The sequence below is a fragment of the Emydura macquarii genome, unplaced genomic scaffold (assembly GCF_026122565.2).
Source record: "Emydura macquarii macquarii isolate MOO-44397 ecotype Brisbane River unplaced genomic scaffold, CSIRO-AGI_Emac_v2 contig_1253, whole genome shotgun sequence".
Taxonomy (NCBI): Eukaryota; Metazoa; Chordata; order Testudines; family Chelidae; genus Emydura; species Emydura macquarii.
In genome coordinates this window covers 10,505,190-10,518,107 of record NW_027131390.1, presented here as the reverse complement: position 1 = coordinate 10,518,107, position 12,918 = coordinate 10,505,190, and the positions used below count along the sequence as shown (strand labels likewise).

The 12,918-nt window shown below is 41.9% G+C and overlaps 1 protein-coding gene across 1 annotated transcript in view; it reads right to left on the bottom strand.

Annotated features, from left to right (window-relative positions):
- PASD1 (PAS domain containing repressor 1) overlaps positions 1 to 12,685 on the bottom strand; it is a 71,075-nt gene extending 58,390 nt beyond the window's left edge. Inside the window, exon 1 of the mRNA XM_067548141.1 lies at positions 12,450 to 12,685. The gene's annotated coding sequence lies outside the window, so the exon portion shown is untranslated. The remainder of the gene's footprint in view (positions 1 to 12,449) is intronic.
- Positions 12,686 to 12,918: the final 233 nt, after the last annotated feature.

Genomic DNA, 12,918 nt, shown 5'->3' with positions numbered 1-12,918 from the left:
CCCCCCCGGCTTAGTGTCATCTGCAAATTTGCTGAAGGAGCAATCTACCCCATCATCGAGATCATTAATGAAGAGGTTGAACACAAGTGGGACATCCCGCTTGATACTGGCTACCAACTAGACATCGAGCTGTTGATCACTACTCGTTGAACCTGATGTTTTCTATGTTGAGCCCAGTTTTCTATCCACCTTATAGTCCATTCATCCAACCCATATTTCTTTAACTTGCTGGCAAGAATACTTTGGGAGACTGTATCAAAAGTTTTGCTAAAGTCAAGGTATATCACATCCACTGCTTTCCCCACATCCACAGAGCCAGTCATCTCATGATAGGAGGCAATCAGGTTGTCAGGCATGACTTGCCCTTGGTGAATCCATGCTGACTGTTTCTGATCACCTTCCTCTCTTCCAAGTGCTTCAAAATGGATTCCTTGAGGACCTGCTCCATGATTTTTCCAGGGACTGAGATGAGGCTGACCGGTCTGTAGCTCCCTGACTCCTCCTTCTTCCCTTTTTTAAAGATGGGCACTACATTTGCCTTTTTCCAATGGTCCAGAACCTCCTGATTGCCACTAGTTTTCAAAGATAATGGCCAATGGCTCTGCAATCACATCAGCCAACTCCGTCAGCACCCTCGGACGCATTGCATCCAGCCCTATGGACTTGTGCATATTCAGCTTTAATAAATAGTTCTGAACTTGCTCTTTCACCACTGAAGCTGCTCACCTCCTCCCCATTCTGTGCCGCCCAGAGCAGCAGTCTGGGAGCTGACCTTGTCTATGAAGACAAAAAAAAGCATTGAGTACTTCAGTTTTTTCCATATCATCTGTCACTAGGCTGCCTCCCCCATTCATTAAGGGGCCCACACTTTCCCTGACCTTCTTCTTGTTGCTAACATACATGTAGAAACCCTTCTTGTTACCCTTTATGTCCCTTGCTAGCAGCAACTTCACTTGTGCTTTGGCCTTCCTGATTTCACTTCTGCATGTCCAAGCAGTATTCTTATACTCCTCCCTGGTCATCTGTCCAATTTTCCACTTCTTGTAAGCTTCCTTTTTGTCTTTATGCTCACCAAAGATTTTTCTGTTAAGCCAAGCCGGTCGCCTGCCACATTTGCTATTCTTTCTGCACATATGGATGGTTTGTTCCTGCGCCCTCAATAAAGTTTCTTTAAAATACAGCCAGCTCTCTTGGACTCCTTTCCCGCTCATATTAGCCTCCCAGAGGATCCTGCCCATCAGCTCCCTGAGGGAGTCAAAGTCTGCTTTTCTGAAGTCCAGGTCCGTATCCTGCTGTTCTCCTTTCTTGCTTTTGTCAGGATCCTGAACTCAACCATCTCATGGTCTCTGCTGCTCAGCTTGCCACCCACTTCTGTTTCCCCTACCAATTCGTCCCTGCTTATGAGCAGCAGGTCAAGAAGAGGTTGGCCCCTAGTTGATTCCTCTAACACTTGCACCAGGAAATTGTCCTCAACCCTCTTCAAAAAATTCCTGGATTGTTTGTGCACTATCCTGGAGATAAGTCATTGGGTACCAGCACAGCAAAGCGCTATAAATGGCTGTGCCCCTCCTGTGCAGAGTTTTGGCCAAGAAGGGTTATTGGCCATGCATCTGCTACTCCCTTAGCCAGGCCAGAAACCCCCCAGTGCTCTTCTCCAGTAATGGATGCTACAGAGCTTAGGTATTGAAGTCTCTCTGCTTCCTAGATCACTCCTGTACAATGCAAACACCTCCTTCCCACCGAACTTGGGGTCTTATGGCTCACGGAATGGGAGCTGCTGGATGTTGCTCTGTCTGAATACGACATACATATTTTCTACATTATTGTGGCCACTAAGAGGCAGCCCCCACCAGCAAGCATGCACAGGGAAATAAGAAAGTAGGCCCGGTATTGTTCCTAATGCTGTCACTGTCATGTCCTAAACACTGTTGTCTCTGCCAGTGCATTCCCTTAGGAAGTGGGGAAAAAAGGGCACCCTCTAAATATCTGTAAGACACGATGAGGATAATCAGTCAATGTCTTTGGGGATTTTTCAGGGGATAAGTGAAAGGATGAGTATAGCTCAACAAGTGGTGGGAGAGCTTTACTGGTGTGCACGGAAGAAATCTGGTAAGATTGGGGAGAGGATTGTTTTTGTGAACACTGGTCTTAAGCATTGTCCATAGCCTTTATCATAACTGTACGTGAACCCAGAGCATGGGACAGGCCCATTTTTAAAAATTATTATTATTATTATTATTTAATGTCTATATTACCGTAGTGCTAACAGGCCTCAGTCAGAATCAGGGTCCCATGGTGTACAAAAATGGAAATAAATCCATCACCTCCCCCCTGGAAGATCACTACTGCTTGCAAGGGGCTGATCGAGCCAACCAATGACTCCATGACACTGCAGTTTTACACTTCTGAAAGTACATGAGTCCCACACTCACAGCTGAGCTGGATGTGAGCAACTGACAGCACCGGTTTTCACTTAACAGAGTGTTTCCAACATTAGGGCAATAGGGTGGAACCTGGTTTTGCCCTGAGATAGTGCAAAATGGGGCACTGAGGAACTCAGACCCCAGTTTAAGAAACCACTTAAGCACATATTTAAATCCCACTGAAGTCAAATGGACTTACCTGTGTTTTCCTGAATTAGGATGGATTTAAGCTTGTGCTTGAGTGCTTTCCTGAATCAGCGTCGCAAACACTAGAACTTTCCTTGCATTATCCAAAATAATATCCACCATACTAAAACTGGGCAGGTAGAGGAGATCTGCATTCCAGGCAGATGGTGAAGAGAACCTTTTTGGATAGGAATATACTTGAAAAACAGTTCAAAAGCAGTTCATTTTTGTAAAAAAATGACCCCATAATACTGTCAAGATCAATAAAATCGCTGACTATAAACTGCATGGTAACATAGAGCCAGCAGCAGTAGTTAAAAATGTCTGTGACCTTTAACTAACAGTCCCAGTTTCTTCAAGATTTCACACAGTGTTGGAGAGGAGAAAATAACTTGTACTTATAACCTGTTCCTCCCTCTTCCTGTTTTCTCTCTAGTTTTTAAGCATGTCTGCCACAAATTACAAGTGAACTTCAAAGGTAGTTTTCCTAGGATGTGGACTATATTCTAGGAGGGGGGGAATGTTAAATTGGGACAGGTGAAACAGTGGCCCCATTGAAGTCAAAACTCTCATGGCCTTCAGTGGGGCCAGGTTTTCACTCCGCCTGATTTCACATGAAAGTAACATTACACTTTTTGGTTTTATATTACATGAACAGCTGAGTAGATCAAAGCATATGTGAAAGCAAAATAGGGTCCTTATCTATTGTTCATATATGGCTCATGTCTTAAAGAAAGAATGGAGTTACCACGTGACAACTCTTTGGTGGCCTATCTGAAATAAATGCCAGTCCAGTTTCTAGTGGACACATGTCCAGGTCCCAAAAAGCCTGCTATGTAGGCAATCTCAGCAGAGAGGTCCAGGAATGGATGGTTTGGACACTAAGCTGCCATTTCCCAGTTAGAAACAGTCTCAAGTCTCAGTCTCAGGTTAAAGCTAAGGCAAACTGGGCAAACAGATTAGGGAAATTTGCATTATTGCGTCCCATGCTCTACCTTCTCTATGGATAAACAGAGGATTGCATCTTAAAACACCATCAATCTAGCAGATCTCATCAGCATTAAACTGTTATTTTTTATTTAAAGGGGCTCCTTGGTTACGATTAGTGCAGTCACAAAAGGAGAAAACCAAGAGCATCAAAACCCCTTATTTCCACACCAACATTCAAGTGAATACGAAATGATGCAGAGAACAAGTAACTGGCTCCCTTCAATCTCAGTGGATTGTTTATCTTAACTGTAGTAGCTGAATTGCTGAATGAAATAGTTACAATTATTCATGCAATCAAATGCATCTCCCTTAGGAAATAACTGATTACTTATTTCACAACCGTTTCTGAAAATGATTTAAGACTACGCTGATCCATATTCAGTCCTGACACGAATGTTAATATGGTTTAAAAGCAGTCATTCTTAATAGGAAGGCAATGAGAGAATATCCATTTCTGGTGATGATATCATGGGTTGCAATTTGAGTGTACCGCCTATGCATGTTAAGTACGGTACAATCAGTCAATTAATTTCTTTAACCTTATAACCTAAGGCTCAATGACTGATAGGGGACATAAATCAGAGCAGAATTTGGCCCAAAAGTTGAGAATTCTCTTCCTGTCATTGTCAAAAGTTTTCAACATCTTGCAGATGTTTGCTTCCTTTATGCAGAATAACACTTTTCTTCTAGATCCAAGCATGAGACGCTATCGTTTCTCTTCATGTGACAATAAAATTTCAGATCAGAAGCACAATGCTATGCTAGCAAAGGTACTAGGAATGTTGCCAGGTTTGGCGTAGAATCAGGCACTAATAACGTCAACTGAGATGATCCCGAAGCAATTTGAAACTAATGTCAGGAAATGCACCAAAATAAATTCCATGATTTGCTCAAACACAACTATTTTATCATGAAATGTTCAATTTCAAGGACCTGTTGGAAATGTAAAGATAAATCCAACATTTAGCCAATCTGATTTAATTCCTCCAAATCCTCTTTTCCACAGGAAGATATACCATATTGCAAGAATTTACAAGTAAAACGTAATTTTTTTCTTTTTTGTAAAAGGGTAATTATTGCAATAAGTATTCCAAGTTCCACATTATACGTTACTACACAGAGCTAGTATGAAATCCTTGTAACGGCAAAGCTCCTGATTTCAGTAGGATCAGGATTTCACCCCTAGACTTTCTATACTTTGTGCCAGAGATGCGAAAGACAAAACCAAAACATTTGCCTTATAGCTTTTACTACTACTGTATATCTAGCACAATACAAGGTTTTGAAAGTTTTGACAATAACAGTTAAGTTAAAAGAAGTCTTTTGGCATTGTCAATTCGAAAATGTGTATGATCATTGCAACATTGACTTGCAAGGTCAAAGAATTAAGTAAAAACATCTGCATGCATTAGTATATGACATGAAACAAACATCTGTCTACAAAAGTTCCTTGTGAATTTGTAAATGCCACAAGAACAAATAAAATCTACCTTAAAATGTCTGCATGATAAGCACTGAAACGGACAGCACAATTTCACAAAAAGGGAGACTTCAGCTACAATCCAAGAGAGATTAATTGAAAAATTCATGTCTCTTAGGGGCTTCAATACATCATAAAATAGCATCATCAGATTCTTGCTTTCTATGCAAAATTAATTGTCTACTCTCCTTGCTGATCATTCTTTAGTTAAATAAATCAAACTGGACTATATTAGAAAACCCACAGCAGCTTCCACAAACACTACAGTTTTTTAAATAAAAAGATGTTTTATATTTATAAAACTTCACCCATTGTGGGATCAAATACACAAGCATATTATATACTGCACCGGAGGACAGGTTTCAACTCAGACACTGTTCCAACTGGATCACATATTAATATTCAAATCCATCCATTCAAAAGAATCAAACCAGAGATGATGTCTCCGTTGTGCTATTCCTCTTCTGTCCCTCAAGTGCAAACTGTGATTCTACATTCCTGTTCACAACAGAGTGCTGCAAAAACAAACAAGTCACTTCTGTAGATCATTTTAACTCTAACTGCATTTTCAATTACAGATGGGCCCAAACAGGGGAGTTCAGATCCAGATTTGGATGTGAATATAAATTCCCGCAAAGTCTGGGGGCCTCAGATATATGGAATTCTGGTTCTGACACATTTCTAATTTCCAAATGGGTTAGTGGGAAAACTAAACAATGTCACTTTGTTACACCTGGGATATGATTCTGCTGCCAGTGAAGCCAAAGGCAGCTCTGCCACGAAGGTGAAGGGGAGTTTGCTCACGTTCTTGCAGAATCATATTCCCTGTCCCACTCTGAAGTTGGTTTTTTCCCCTAATATCTGCATAATTTTTGGAAAGTATAAAAAACAGAGCGGTACTAATATTTCCCATTTTTCAATATCTTTAGCATTAGCAAATAACTATCAATGAGATTCTTCTCATGCACGAGGTTTATCCCATGTTTTAACCCAGGAAAGGAGGAGCTGACACTGAGTTCTGCAAATCACTCCAATCAATGGGGTCCTCAACTGAAGGGTTCAGCTCAAGCCCAGTGGGACCAGAGGAAGATTTCAGAAGATCCTGCTGTTAATAACCCAAGTTCCAAGAATTGTTGAGACAGCCTGTATAGGGCAAGGCACTTGGCAGCAGCAGCAGCAGCAGGAATTGTCTGTCCCAGGAGTGACTCCCAAGGGTGGATATACCCCCTATGCAATCATAAAGTCCAATAACGCTGAGAGGTCATTACCAGAGACATCGCTCTGACTGACAGACAATAAAAACAAGTCACTTATTGGGTTGACTCAGTGCCTTCTCTAATGATAAGGCTCAGCCCTCTGCAATAAGAAAGATTACATATAAAATGTATCTGTTTAGGAATAGCACAAAATTTCTATCCCCCTTATATTAAAAGGGAAATGAAAAAATAGCCCTGATTCCTGTTAGTCAGTTGGAACCACGATTATATCATACATATTAAACTCTAATGTGTACAGAAAAGGAGAAAAAGAGAGCTGAAGTCTTTTTAATTTTATGCTGACCCCCTAACTTCGTACAATTTGATTCAAAACAACTTGATCAGAGCGAATGTTTTTAATCTACTGTAAATCACATTAATGTACATTAAAATCAGAGACAGGCTAAACAGGTTTAGCCCTATACTTCCTAAACATGGGGTGTGAGCCTTCTTAATTATTATGATCTTCTTAATTACTATGTTTGCTATGTCAAGCCAACCCTCGACCAATCACACAACACTATCCCCCCAAAATAAAAATTGATTTGCAGTACGTTTACGCTGTATTCTTCAAGAGACTAAAGTTAATTGATGCTTCAAAGGGACTTTTTTAGTGAAGCTGTTACTAGTTCAGATGATTCCAGTATCTGTCTTGAACTCTGGGTGAAATCTTGGCCCCAATTAAATCAAGGGAGTTTAGCCACTGATTTCTATGGGGTCAGGATTCCAACCCTCTCCCCCACTCTAGTTAATCTGCATTTCTTTTAAAATCCATTCTGTATTTATCATGCTCTCTCTCTCTCACACACACATTATTCAAAGGCAGTATGTGCTACTATCTATTTTTTTTTAAATGGTTTAAACTTTTAATGTATTATTTATGGTTGAAACTTTATTATCCTAAAGAAACGTGCAACATACTGCCATGATTTAAAGTGAAATTACAGTGGGCAGGTCCCAGAAGATGTTCAGTACAAACAAACCTTATTAAGTTATTTTAAGTGTTTGTGTGACAGGAAGAGCAGGTGCAACAAGGGAGGAGATCAGCATTTTTGTGGACATGATTCCTTACATTGCTACATACTTTAAACCTTGACTGAGTTCAGACTGTTTGTAAACAAAATTACACACACACACACACACACACGGCATTCATCAGAACATCTCACATACATTGATGAATGTATCTTCACACAGCCTTGTGATTTGGGGAAGGATTACTATTCCCATTTTAAAGATGGGGGAATTGAGGCACACGGTTTAAGTGATTTGCCAAAGGTCACACAAGGAATCTGGAGTAGAGCTGGGAGCAGATCTCCTAAATCCTAGTCTGGTGCCTAGAGATAGACTACAGCCAGACGCAGACTGTAAATACAAATATAGATATTACTTGCAATCTGAATCTCTAGGCATTTAATGTAAAATGCCAGGTGAATTTAGAGCTTATGAAAAGTCACTGAGTGATGGCTTTGGAGTATTTAGATCTCCAGTTTATTTAGACACATGAGTAGTGGTAGCATAGACAGGCAATCCTCATCCCACTCCGTCAATGTGCCTTAACAATGACATGCAGAGAGAACACAAAGAAGGGTTCCATTTTTGCCCTGTGTATAGAGGTGACCAATGAGCACGGATTTTGAGGGCAGTTTATATGCTGGTGACACCTCTTCACTAGGAATTGGATTCATTACACATTTATCACCAAACAGCCATCCTATAGCAATGACTTTGAACCACTAGCAGTTGTGGTTGGATTCAAACCAGCAAGCGACTGGTAAAGTGCTCTGTCATTTTACCAAGCCTCCAACCCACCCACAAAGGAAAGAGATGTTTGGCAGTGTTTTATATCACAGTATGAATGATCCATTCCATTACTGCAGTGATGTGCTCCATAGAAAGACCTATAAAATGAAATAAAATTGTGTTTACTGAGTCAGATGAATCAGTGCATTTCAACAAGTCTTCGGCATTTGGTTAACATACTTCCTCTTTTACTATCTCAGAATTATCCTCATCTGTGCTGCCATTTTCTCATATTTGAATCTCTATGAATAGAGAATTTATCAGGTTTGCAATTTCTGCTTCAGGCTCACCCAGGCTGCTTTCTTTTTTCTAGTGGAAGATGACTTACGTTATCCATTCAACATTCCTATGACAAAACTGTTCCTGTGAAGAATGTTAATATATGATTCACAGTTGACAATCTCCTAATTTTTCTGTAAATCCCACATACAATCCACACAGTTCTGCTAACATGCTTCGATCCACATTGGAGCATGGGTAACTTTAAATCTAGTGCCATGATCTACCAGCTTTGCAATATATTATGAATAACTTTCAGTCTCTTTAGAGTCTTTTAATAGTTACACTGTATTTTCTTTAACTACATTTTGCTCATAATCCAGACCCTATTCCAGGCTCTGTAGAAGGACTTGTCTACATGATAAGTTGCATCGTTTCATTATAGGTGTGATTTTTAAACCAATGTTGTTAAACTCATGCAAATTCTTATTTCAGTGCAAGAGTGGGTTATTTTGGGTTAGTTTAAGTCACTTTGGAATAAGTTGAAACAAAACCAAAATAAACCACCTTTAAATGCACTTTAAATAAGAGTTTAAAAACTGACTGACATTAAACTGGTGCAACTTCGGTGTGTAGACAAGGCCTACGTGCTGGAATGAAAAATAAAGTAGGTCAAATTCAGTCACGAATTACACCCCAGTCCATGCAATTCCACTTACTTCTGTGGAGTGGACTGTGTGACTGAGTGTACAGCAAGTGAATCCCTCTGAGTAGAAGGCCAGCCCAAGGTCTATGCACCACTTACAGCCCATTTAAAACCAGGGTTTATGTGGGATGTAAGTGGTAAATTGCATTGTGCTGGCTCTCGGCATGGAGTTGCATTTCATCTACTGTGCGGGGCAGGGCACATGGAATCTATCACCATTGCACCCTAAGCAGGGGACAGCCACAGCTTGAATCCTTGCACATCTGAAAAGGACAGCAAAGGGAAGAGGCGGCGGCGTAAAGCCCTCCACTGCATCACCCAGCGAAGACAGCTGGACAGCGAGAGGGGTGCAGACAATGGTCAGGAAGGTGGTATAAATACTAGCCACATGGGGAAGAGCAGTGGTTGTGCTCTTCCTGCATGCTGAGGTGCACTGGGTAACATTGCGCCTCTCTGAGGCATGCACCTGTGCCCCAGGCGGTGCATCTCTGCACCATCACCAAAAGAGGCTTGGGCCTAAAAGACACAACTGAGGTCTCTGGATCGAAGTTTGCTCTCATTTATACTATCGCAATCCAACTGAAGTCAATGCAAATGAGAGCAGAATTTGGTCCAATGGTACTTCAGTGAGGTTCCATATGTAAAATAGCAGAATGCGTGTTAGATGAGCTAATGTGTGTTAGATGAATAGGAATACAGTCTTATCAGGTCATAGGGAATAAATGTCAATGAATCTCTGCATTACTCACTCACTAGATGTTCGGAACTAAAATGATCTCATAGTATATCATTTCAATAACACTCTACACACTACAATGAGTCCACACTAGGGAGGCTGCGCTGCTTTAACTATACCAGTTTGGTTAAAGCAGTACAACCTGTGTGTGTATGCAAGCCCTAGGTCTGAATAGCAAACCATTGCTACCAAATTCTCATTCCCACTTATGAGCAGAAGCTGGATTTAATAACAATAGCTCTGATGCCTGATTTTGCTTCCAGTACCATGTGATTTTAATTATGGACTACTCACTTTCAAATGTAATCTTTGATCCTGAGCGGCTTTTCAGTATGCGAATGCTCAACGTGAGTCTTAAACTGGTAAAAATCATTTTACGCGGCCATATATAGAGCTGCTTGGAAAATGGGAAAAAAAACCTGCATACATTTTTTGCCATTTTTCATTGAAATCTCTAAATACTAAAACCAATCACACGGATATCTTTCAATTTGTAAAACAAACAAAACAACAAATTCTACTGGTAGGACTTCTGTTGTAAGCAGAGTGAACCAGAGAGATGTGAACGCATCACGTCAATATTGTCTTAATGGGGGCTCGTTTTTAACTTAACTGTTTTTTCTTTAATAACCATTTTAATTAATTCTCTTTTACTAACGATGAATATTTTTCTCCTCTTTACTGCAAACTATATTTGTCAGAACCCTGTCTGATAAGAAGTTCATAGTGCTGTGCTCCTCTGAATGCCTTAGTGACAATGCTAGTTTACCCTGGTTTGCACATACAGACAAACTATATTTGTTGGAACAAATCTTCTCACATACAAAGAGCCCAAACAGAGATCCAGTAACTACTCTGGCCTGTAAAGTGTATGCTGGGAAATAAAGCATAACATTTACAATAATCTCCACACAAAAATTCCATTTCAGGCTGTACAGGATTTGAAAAAGTCTGTATAGTATATATTAGTAATGTGGATTTATCATCAAGAGTATTATATAGTGTTTGTACAGTGCTATATCTGCAAAGAAAAGGTAAGTCCTAAGTATCAGTAACAGTATCTGATATAAGGCATACTCCTATATCAAAATTCCAGGTATCAATATGTACAATCCAGGGAAATTAGGGGAGGAGAGCACAAGTGACTCAGAGTTTTTTGTTTAAGAAATAAAGTGTCTCCTGACATTTCACCATCTACACAAATAGAACATCTCATCTAATTAATTAGATCAATACCTCTGCTTTCACTGCACAAGGCAAAATAAATTCAGGGAAACAAATAACCCTTCCCTCCTACAATATACCACACCCTGGTAGGTTGATAAAGGATGGCAAATTTTTAATGGCTTTGACTTCAGCCATATAATTTCTGGGGTTACTCCCTAGCTCAGGAATACCACTTCCATTAGGAACAAGCACTTCTTAAATGTAAGCCAGTTCTGCCCCCATATCGGACTGCAGGATTGTTCTTAAATCTATTTATGATGGATCTACGTCTAAGACCGTTCAGGAGACTGGCAAAGATGGAAATATGATGGCTCCAATTCTACACAGGATTGTGGAATTTTACAAAGGGCAGATGTTCTATAAAATAGTTATGACACCATATGAGTCACATAACCTCAGCTTCAAAATGTGTTTCAAACATGAACTAACCAGAGCAATCTATTTACAATTTCAATTATTAGAAACAATAGGTCCAGGAGTTATCATTTACAGATCTATATCTGAAATATACATTGATCTTTAAAAGCTTTCACATTCTTCTGCTTTTAAGGTAAACAGTTTCCAAAATCAAATGGCACAATATCTGCATTGGGAGGAGTAACTTTTTAACCTGGATTTTAAATTCTATATTTAGGAATATCATTTGGCTTTGGATTTTTCTTCCTGTTGTATTTTAGTACTATCAGATTCACAGAATCATAGAAATTCAAAATAAAAAAGAAGTGACCGATCCTATAGCAGATCAATTTTCCTTTCACTAAAACAAACAAAACATAACATAACCATTGCTCTTTTATTATTTCCCTCCAGTGATTTCACAGCACCATGACACTTCCTAATTCCAACTATGCATGGCATTTGGAACTCATACTGTCACTCACTTTCACCCCAAAACCTTCCACAGGTAACTTATGAGTCTCTTCTGGTCAAATGCTCCTTCTGCTGCTTTCAGTCTGCCAGATGTAAGATTAAAACCACCGGACTGCCTTTCAGATATAGTCTCTGGTTCACAAAAATTCTACTCCCTGCCCATTTTCATTCTGGGGGGGTTTTAATTTTTTTAAATAAGCTAACTTCAGTGTTTAATTTAGGGCTGAAATGTACAGATTTGCAAGTTCCACCGTGGTCTGATTAAAGGATCCAGGCTTCAGACGGAGTGAAACCTGGCCTGGCGCTCAGAAAAGTCTGGACGGCTGGGGGGGGGCCTTGGAGATGTTTGAAGAGCCCAGCGGCTGCAGGAAGGTGGCCGGACATCACCTGGCAGCAATGCAAGTTCAATCCCTCACATCCTGCACAAACCCTGGCGCCGCTCGGCCGGGGGAGAAGGGGATGCATCCCTGGCACCGGCATCTCCCTCGCCCGCTGCCTGCCTCTGCAGAGCGAGCCCCAGGAGCCCCCCGTCCCCGCCCCGCCCCGCACATACCCTCTAGCAGGACGCGTCTCCAGCGGCGGCAGGGCGGCTCAGTGCCATGCCAGGCGGCCCCGGCCAGGGGCTCGCCCCGACTCCAGGGTCACCGCCAGCCCGCCGCTCCGGCTGCCCGACGGAAACCTGCCATGAGATGAGACCAGGCGCGGCGGCAGAAGCCTGCGGAAGAGCCGAAAGGGGGCGGTGGCGGGGCCGGGGTGCCCGGCGCGGGACACTCACATTCGCGGCGCGGTCTGCCCGGCCGGGTTGTGTAACTCGACGGCGGGCTTAGCCCGTCCTCCTGGCACCGCGCGGGCGCGCTCCCGCTGGCCCTGGCACCGGCACCGCGCGGGGGGGGGGAGCGCGCGCCGGCCGGGGGCGCGCCGCGGAGCAGGGCGCGCGCTTGCAGAGCAGCGGGGAGCCCGGGAACGCGCCGCGCAGCCAGGCGACCGAGAGCCCGGGAGCGCGCTGCTCGGGGGGGCGGCTC